The sequence below is a fragment of the Ochotona princeps genome, chromosome 1 (genome assembly GCF_030435755.1).
Source record: "Ochotona princeps isolate mOchPri1 chromosome 1, mOchPri1.hap1, whole genome shotgun sequence".
In the NCBI taxonomy this organism is placed as follows: domain Eukaryota; kingdom Metazoa; phylum Chordata; class Mammalia; order Lagomorpha; family Ochotonidae; genus Ochotona; species Ochotona princeps.
The window spans coordinates 18,511,096-18,519,081 of record NC_080832.1 but is presented as its reverse complement, the minus strand read 5'-3'; positions in this window follow the sequence as shown (position 1 = coordinate 18,519,081).

Below are 7,986 nucleotides of genomic sequence, written 5' to 3'. Positions count from 1 at the left end.
TTGTCTTTCCAACTGTACCCTATCTATGCAGTGGACCCTAAAGTCCCCTCCTGACACCTCCTATTAATTAATTATTAATTATGTGAATTTCAAAGCAACACAGCCTTAAATTCCATCTGGAACTTGTCACCATGTGAGTAGTGCTGCCTTGCCCATTTCATCACCTTGGCACTACAAAATGGAAAGAATAATAACAGCTGCATCCCACTGTTCTTTGAGTATGAAATGAGAAATCGTTAGGAAGTGCTCCTAGTCCTTGTACGATAGTATGTGTCAATTACCACTTTCCCCCAAGGAAACACAGTCCCTTGTTTTGTACTTAGGGACATAAGCATATTTTTTCCAAGTTCTTGAAGAAGAGGGAGTATCTCAATTGAGCCTCCTAAGGTATCTCTTTTGCCCTTCACACACCTTTGCTAGTGTATGGATGGAAACAGTTTTTCTGTCTAGTTGAGTTACCTTCAACTTACCTTCTCTGTGTTTTTTATACCCTCATTTTATGCAGAGCAGCCTGCATGCAATAGTTTTCTGTAAGTCCAGGGATCTATATCAGGAGATCTGTTGTTGTACTCCAAGTCATGGTCTTGGAAACTTTTTGTATTAATCAGCCATGTCTCTTGTCATTTTTAGTTGATCGTGAACCACAGCAGAGGAAGGAGAGTGGTGACCCATTGAAGCCCCTCAATTCCCAACACTATTATTTTTTTTTCCTATTATACTGGATTCTAAACTCTAGGATATTCCTGCTAAAATCCATCCTACACATCACTGCCTATATTCATCCTAAAGAAAAGCTTGCACAATGTCGTTGCTTTTCTAACAAATGCAATTGCTTTCCACTAGGTGCAGAATTGTGTGTGGATTTTAGACAGGCATTCATAGCTTTCTAAAGCATGATTGAATTCTCACATTGCTGCCTTTGTATTACCCTGAGTCCCAGATGAGCTGGGTATTCCCCTAAACAGCACTGAAATTTTCAGCTTCTGTTTTGCTTTTGCTATTTCTTTGACATACAGAATACTCTCTCATTCCTCTTCATTTTTTTTTAAATTCTAGTAATATTTTTAAGGGAATGTCTGCTGTCTGTTTTAATAAAGACATCCTTGGTCTCCTTCTGCTAGTAATGTATAATGTATTATTTCTTTTGCATCTGTTTTTCAATTTTCTTTTAAAATTATGTTTCTTATTTATGCAAAGTTAAAATTTTATAGATATATTGTTAAGAGCATGTGGTACATCTTACCCTATCCTCATTCCAGCCCAAATTTCCAATATCTCTAAGCCCTCCTTTCCTATTTTTCTTTTTAATTTTTGCAATGACATGTTTTCCGTCTGTTTTATAATCTCAAGCTTAAATTTCCATCTCAAGAGCACTTCAATAAGTCCAGGGAAAAGGGAATTAAAAATAAGAATATTGTGGTGTAAAAAGGCTTTAAAATTCATTCATAGTTTTTTTGGTAAACATTTCCATGAACTTTGTGAAGAGCCTCATAGAGCTCTTTGTTTCAATGTTCGTAATGGGAATGTTTTCCCCTCGTTCATTAGAAATCATAACCTACTGACGGGCACAAAATAAGCATAGCATATTTTTCTTAAAACTTGGAAATGTCTGTTGAATATTTTCTGTAGTTACCAAGTGTTATACCACTTAAAACAATAAGTCAACCATTGTCTTTGTTTATCCAGAGAACAGAGCTGACACAGCATGTATTCAAATACACATAGTCATGAGCATACAGATATATGATTTATGATAAGGAATCGGTTCATGATTGGTTGTCTGTAAACTGAAATCTACTTCTGGGAACCATTTGAGAACAGTAGACTTGTGTTCTAGCCCAAGTACTCCGTCAAAATGGATTTCTTTTTCTGCTGCTTTTTGTTTCATCCAGGCTTTCAGTGGATTGGATACGTGTCTGTTCTCTTTGTAGAGGTCTTTGTAGTGAATCCACTAACTGAAATGCAAATCTCATCCAGAAACTCTTTCAAAGTCAAGCTTAGAAGCAGTATTTAATCGAGGTACCAAATGTCCTGTAAAACAGACACATGAATTGAACCAACACCTCCGTATTACACACACACACACACTTTCCACTTATATGTTCTTTGGATAAAATATTTTATGAAAAAGATAACTGTCATTTTGGTATGACAAGAAGCCATTTCTAACTAAACACTTTTTAATGGGAGTAAAGGAAAAGGGATCATGAATTGATTTTGCATGCAGATCTAGTTTTATCAGTAGTTGTGTGAATCATGCACATGTTTTCTTTGAAATGAGCTTCTAAACATTTAAATCCTCTGGATGCTTGTTTTCTTAAATTTGTCCCATAATGTATTTGTCACATGGCTCTAGCACAAGACACTAAGCTGAGCCTGATAGCATATTCAAAATTTAACTTGAAAACTTTTGTGGATAGGCGTTCTGCCATGCCATGCCCAAAGGAAATGTTCATGTTCATGATGCTGGGCCTTTTTCTTTTTCCATTATTTCAATTCCCCTGGTTGTGTTTTATATCTATTTCTTTTTAATCTGCCCCTTCCGTCTTATATATTTTATCTTGTTCTGCACACACCTGCCTGAGAGTTTATTCATGATCCCACCTATTAAAATATTTATTCGTTTTTTTTTCAGTCATTTAACCTTTCAAAGCCTTTGAGAGGATCACACAGATCCCTGTGACGCAGCAGACGAGAGGCTGGCTTGATTACATGCAAGAGAGCATGTAGAGCCATGAGAGTGGGTCCATACCCACCCTACTTGTTGTTGTAGACTCAGCATCTTGTTCAGTACACTAAAATAGTAGATATGTGGGTATTTTCTGAATCTTAAGTTAGGAGCACTAACACAGGAAGAGCATCTTGTAACACACCAGAATACTGATGACCTTTTGGCTTGGTGCTATTGCCAAGCTTGGCGAAGACTTTATATATGTGTGTTGACCCCATTACCTGGATATGTTATGACAAAAGTTCAATGCACTCATAATAAATAAAAAAAACCCTTTCCCTCTCCCTTTCACATCTTTCCTTCATCTGCTTTTGTTCATCCATCTGATCTACTTTTGACAATTGCTTTTAATACAACTCAAATCTAACATGAGTGCTATGCAATCCTATATTTGCAGCAGCACAATCTACAATAGCAAAGAATGGAAACAATCCAGATGTGCGTCCAAAGAAGAGTGCTTAAACAAACTGTGGTACATCTACTCCATGGAATATTCAGCTATTAAGAAGAATGAAATTATACCATTTACAACCAGGCGGTCCCAACTAGAGACCATTATGCTCAGTGAAAGGAGTCCATCACAAAAGAACAAATACCATATGTTCTGTCTTACATAAGGAAACCAGCATGGAAAGTGTAACTTCAATCATCTAATCCGTACTGCATTTTGGTTTGTTTGCTTGTTTTTTCAGCTGTATCCCATATGTTCTGATGTTTTTATTACAGTTTTGTTTATTCCAAATAATTCCTTTTCTCTTGTCAAATTCATCACTGGCTCATGGATTACATGGTGGCATCATTTTTCCCAAGAAACTTTTGTGTTTCCTTTTTGTCGCTCATGTGTTGGTTACTCAGTGGTGTGTTTTTCATGGGGCTGTAATTTGTTGTTGTTGTTGTGGCTGTTCTAACTTATACCAGTTGTTGAGCTGGTTTCGTGGCTTCTCAATTATGGAAATGTATAGTGATGGAGTACTGGGGTCTATCATATACAGATGTGGGGGAATAATGGAACATGCATCCCTGCTTTCAGAGGAAAGATAGATTCCCAATGGAACTGTTGGACATGTGTAGACCATGGAATGTTAAACTGCCTGACATTGTCTGTACCAACAATGTTGGTGTACGCTTAAATAAGAGACTAATAGAATTATGATTCCTTACGAAGAACTACACTATTGTAGTAAAATGGGGAAAATCTGTTGGGATGGGAGTTTGTGGGGGGATCCCAGCCTATACGAAATTGTGCCACATAATTCAAAATTCAAAATAAAAATGTATTTAAATTTTTTTAATTAAAAAAGGGAGAATTCAACTGGAGGGCCATTCTGTAAGGGATGAGTAGAAGTACCTAACACGAGACACGGCAGTACTGAAAATGAATAGGAGGGTAAACTACACAGCCCAAATCTAGGGTGAGTCTTCTCTATATTCTCCTTTCCTACTCATGCATTTTACTTCATTTTTTGTATACCTACTTGAGAGGTTCTATTTATTTATTTTTACATTAATTAATTTATTTTATTATTCAATAATACAATTCTACAAGCTCCAAGATTTTCCTTTCCCTAACTCCTACCCTACCCCCACACTAATTTCCCCCACACTGTTTCAATAGTATAGTCCTTCACAGTCATAAGACTATCATTCTGCTATTTAAGTGTATCCTGATTTTATGTTTGTAAATGATGATTTTTCTTATTTTTCAAACTTTTTCTTATCTATTTGAAAGACAGAGCGATAGAGACAAAGATCTTTTATCCACTCGCCCCAGCTCTCAGTGGTTGGCCAGGCCAAAGCCAGGAGGCGGGATCTCCATCCTGGTCACATGGATGTTTAGGACCCATGTGCTTGGGGCATTCTTTCCTGACTCTCCTGACACATTGACAGGGATGCGAATTGGAGCTTCAGCCAGAGTTGAGACCAGCACTCTCATTGCAGTTTAACCTATTGTATCACAATGTCTGTGTCTTCACAGTTCTGTTAATGCGGGTTTCGATCTAGAATTTAGACTGAAATAATTTGTTTGAGTGTGTCAGTCTATTAGCATAAAAGTTCTGCTCTCAGTGTCCCAGAAAATGTCTGTTAACATAGAGGAGAAAAAATCTAACAGTAAACCTATTGTTATCCTTGGATGAATCCCCATTAATTTAACAGTTAGGGCTAAATTGAGAACTATTTGCAAGTAACATTTGTTTTCATTTGTTGTAGATCAAATTCTATATGTGCTTAAAGAAAGTAGTCCCAAATGCAACTGTCTTTTGTTATTATTATTTGATTTCACATATCATCTGACCAAAAGGCAATGTTGGGAACTAATGGCATGTAGAATGAGTTTAAAATGATCTCCCAAAATGCAGAGTGAAAAGCAGATGAAAAAAATAAATGAAAATGCAGATTGTTGGTATGGAAAAAAATACAGAAAAAAATGCCAACAAAGAATTCCAGATAGTCTCACAGCAAGACAAAGATGTTAGAACAGAATTAAAACTTAAAAGCATAAACTTTTAATCTTACAAAATTATCCTCCCCTAAAAGACCATGTCACATCTCAGGTGAACTGAAATCTACAGAAAGGATGGCTGGATGTATAGTTGCAGTTTTTGTGGATTTCAAAATAGTGAAAAGAGAACAGAGCAAAAACAAAAGCAGTCTACTGAGAATAAGAATATGAGCTTGGACTGGCTTCAAATAGGAAAAATGAAAAACGTCCAGAACTATTGTGGAAGACAGTTATCTGGGCAAATATCAAGATGGTGTCCTTAACCTGAAGGCACTAGACAAACATATTTACAGGGCCCGGTGCAATAGTTTAATCACTAAAGTTCTCACTTTGCATGTGCTGGGATCCTAAATGGGTGCCAGTTCATGTTCTGTTTGCTCCACTTCCCACACAGACCCCTGCTTGTGGCCTGGAAAATCAGTAGAGGATGGGCCAAAGCCTTGGGACCCTGCGCCGGTGTTTGAGACCCTGAAAGAACTCCTGGCTCCTGGCTTCAGATTGGCTCAGCTCTGACGCTCATAAAGATCTCTCTCACTGTCTCCTTTTCTCTGTATAAATCTGACTTTCTTGACAAACTCATTTATTTAAGATTTTGTGAATGAAAGAATTATATTGCCAACCTGCTGAGGAATTACACAAATATATTCTCCATCTGACTGATTTTCAAGTCTAGGTTTTTATCTCACTACATAAATCACATGCAACCTAGATATTTATTTATGATGTCTTTTATATATAAATCGGTATCAAAATGAAAATATAGGGAAATATTTCAAGGCAATGACATGAATCAAAGACAAAGCATTTATAATATTGGATCTTTCTGTATCGTATTACAGGAGAAACCACCATAAACCAAATTTAAAGAGAAAATAATTAACAATACAGAAGTATTTATTAGACTATGTGTTTATGTGTGTATATATATTTACATATTTATGCATGTACAAAAACATTTATGTATATACTTACATGTATTTACATGAGCATGGGTATGTAAACTGTAAAACTGTAGCGAATACAAAAAATATGGAGCTTAGATATGGGAAGATATCATTAATAGATAATTATAAAATATAGATAATTTCATTAACAAAATTAATTTCATTTATAAAACTTTCGGGCCCAGCACGGTGGCTTAGTGGCTAAATCCTCATCTTGCTTCTGCCAGGATCCCATATAGACACCAGTTTGTCTCCTGGCTGCTCGTCTTCTCATCAAGCTCCCTTTTTGTGGCTTGGGAAAGCAGTAGAGGATAGCCCAAGACTTTGGGACCCTGCCTCCCTCCACATGGAAGACCCAGAAGAAGCTCCTGGTGCCTGATTTCGGATTGGCTCAGCTCTTGCCACTGGCCACTTGGGGAAGAAGCCAGAGGATGGAAGATTTTTATCTCTGTACTTTCTTTTCTCTATATATCTGCCTTTCCAGTAAATAAATAAATAAACAAACTTCAAAGGAAACTTTCTAGGTTACATATATGTGCATATCTGCCCTGCAATTTAACAACTGAAAAACAAAGACAAACTAAATAGACGATCTGATCCAATTTTTCAATCTATCAAATATGTAGCCAAATCAAAACAAGGTTATTTTTCCATGCTAGGAATCGATTCTTTGAGTTTTTCCAGAAACTACTGCATGAAAATTAGTCTAATTCTGGAATGCATATTGACAATAAGTATGACCTTTAAAAAGTTGATTTCTTTTGACTCAGCACAATCTCTTCTTGATTTTTGTATTTAGAAAGCTATTTAGAATAAACAAAACTGAAATAAAAAACATCAAAACACATGGATACAGCTGAAAAAGCAAGCAAGCAAACCAAAATGCAGTATGGATTAGATGATTGAAGTTACACTTTCCATGTTGGTTTCCTATGTAAGAGAGAATATATGGTATTTGTTCTTTTGTGATGGACTCCTTTCACTGAGCATAATGGTCTCTAGTTGGGACCGCCTGGTTATAAATGGTATAATTTCATTCTTCTTAATAGCTGAATATTCCATGGAGTAGATGTACCACAGTTTGTTTAAGCACTCTTCTTTGGACGCGCATCTGGATTGTTTCCATTCTTTGCTATTGTAGATTGTGCTGCTGCAAATATAGGATTACAGATATTCTTCTCATATGCAGATTTCACTTCTATTGGGTATGTTACTAGGAGCTGGATAGTTGGGTCATATGGCAGGTTTATTTGCAATTCTCTAAACACTCTGCATACTGATTTCCACAGTGATTGTACTAGCCTACACTCCCTCCATCAGTGAAGGAGGGTGCCCTTCTCCCCACATCCAAATAATTCCTTTTCTCTTGTCAAATTCATCACTGGCTCATGGATTACATGGTGGCATCATTTTTCCCAAGAAACTTTTGTGTTTCCTTTTGTCACTCATGTGTTGGTTACTCAGTGGTGTGTTTTTCATGGGGCTGTAATTTGTTATTGATGTTGTTGTTGTTGTGGCTGTTCTAACTCATACCAGTTGTTGAGCTGGTTTCGTGGCTTCTCAACTATGGAAATATATAGTAATGGAGTACTGGGGTCTATCATATACAGATGTGGGGGAATAATGGAACATTCATCCCTGCTTTCAGATGCGAAATGGATTCCCAGCGAAGCTGTTGGACATGTGCAGACCATGAAATGTTAAACTGCCTGACATTGTCTGTACCAACAGTGTTGGTATATGCTTAAATAAGAGACTAATAGAATTATGATTCCTTATGAAGAACTACACTATTGTAGTAAAATGGGGAA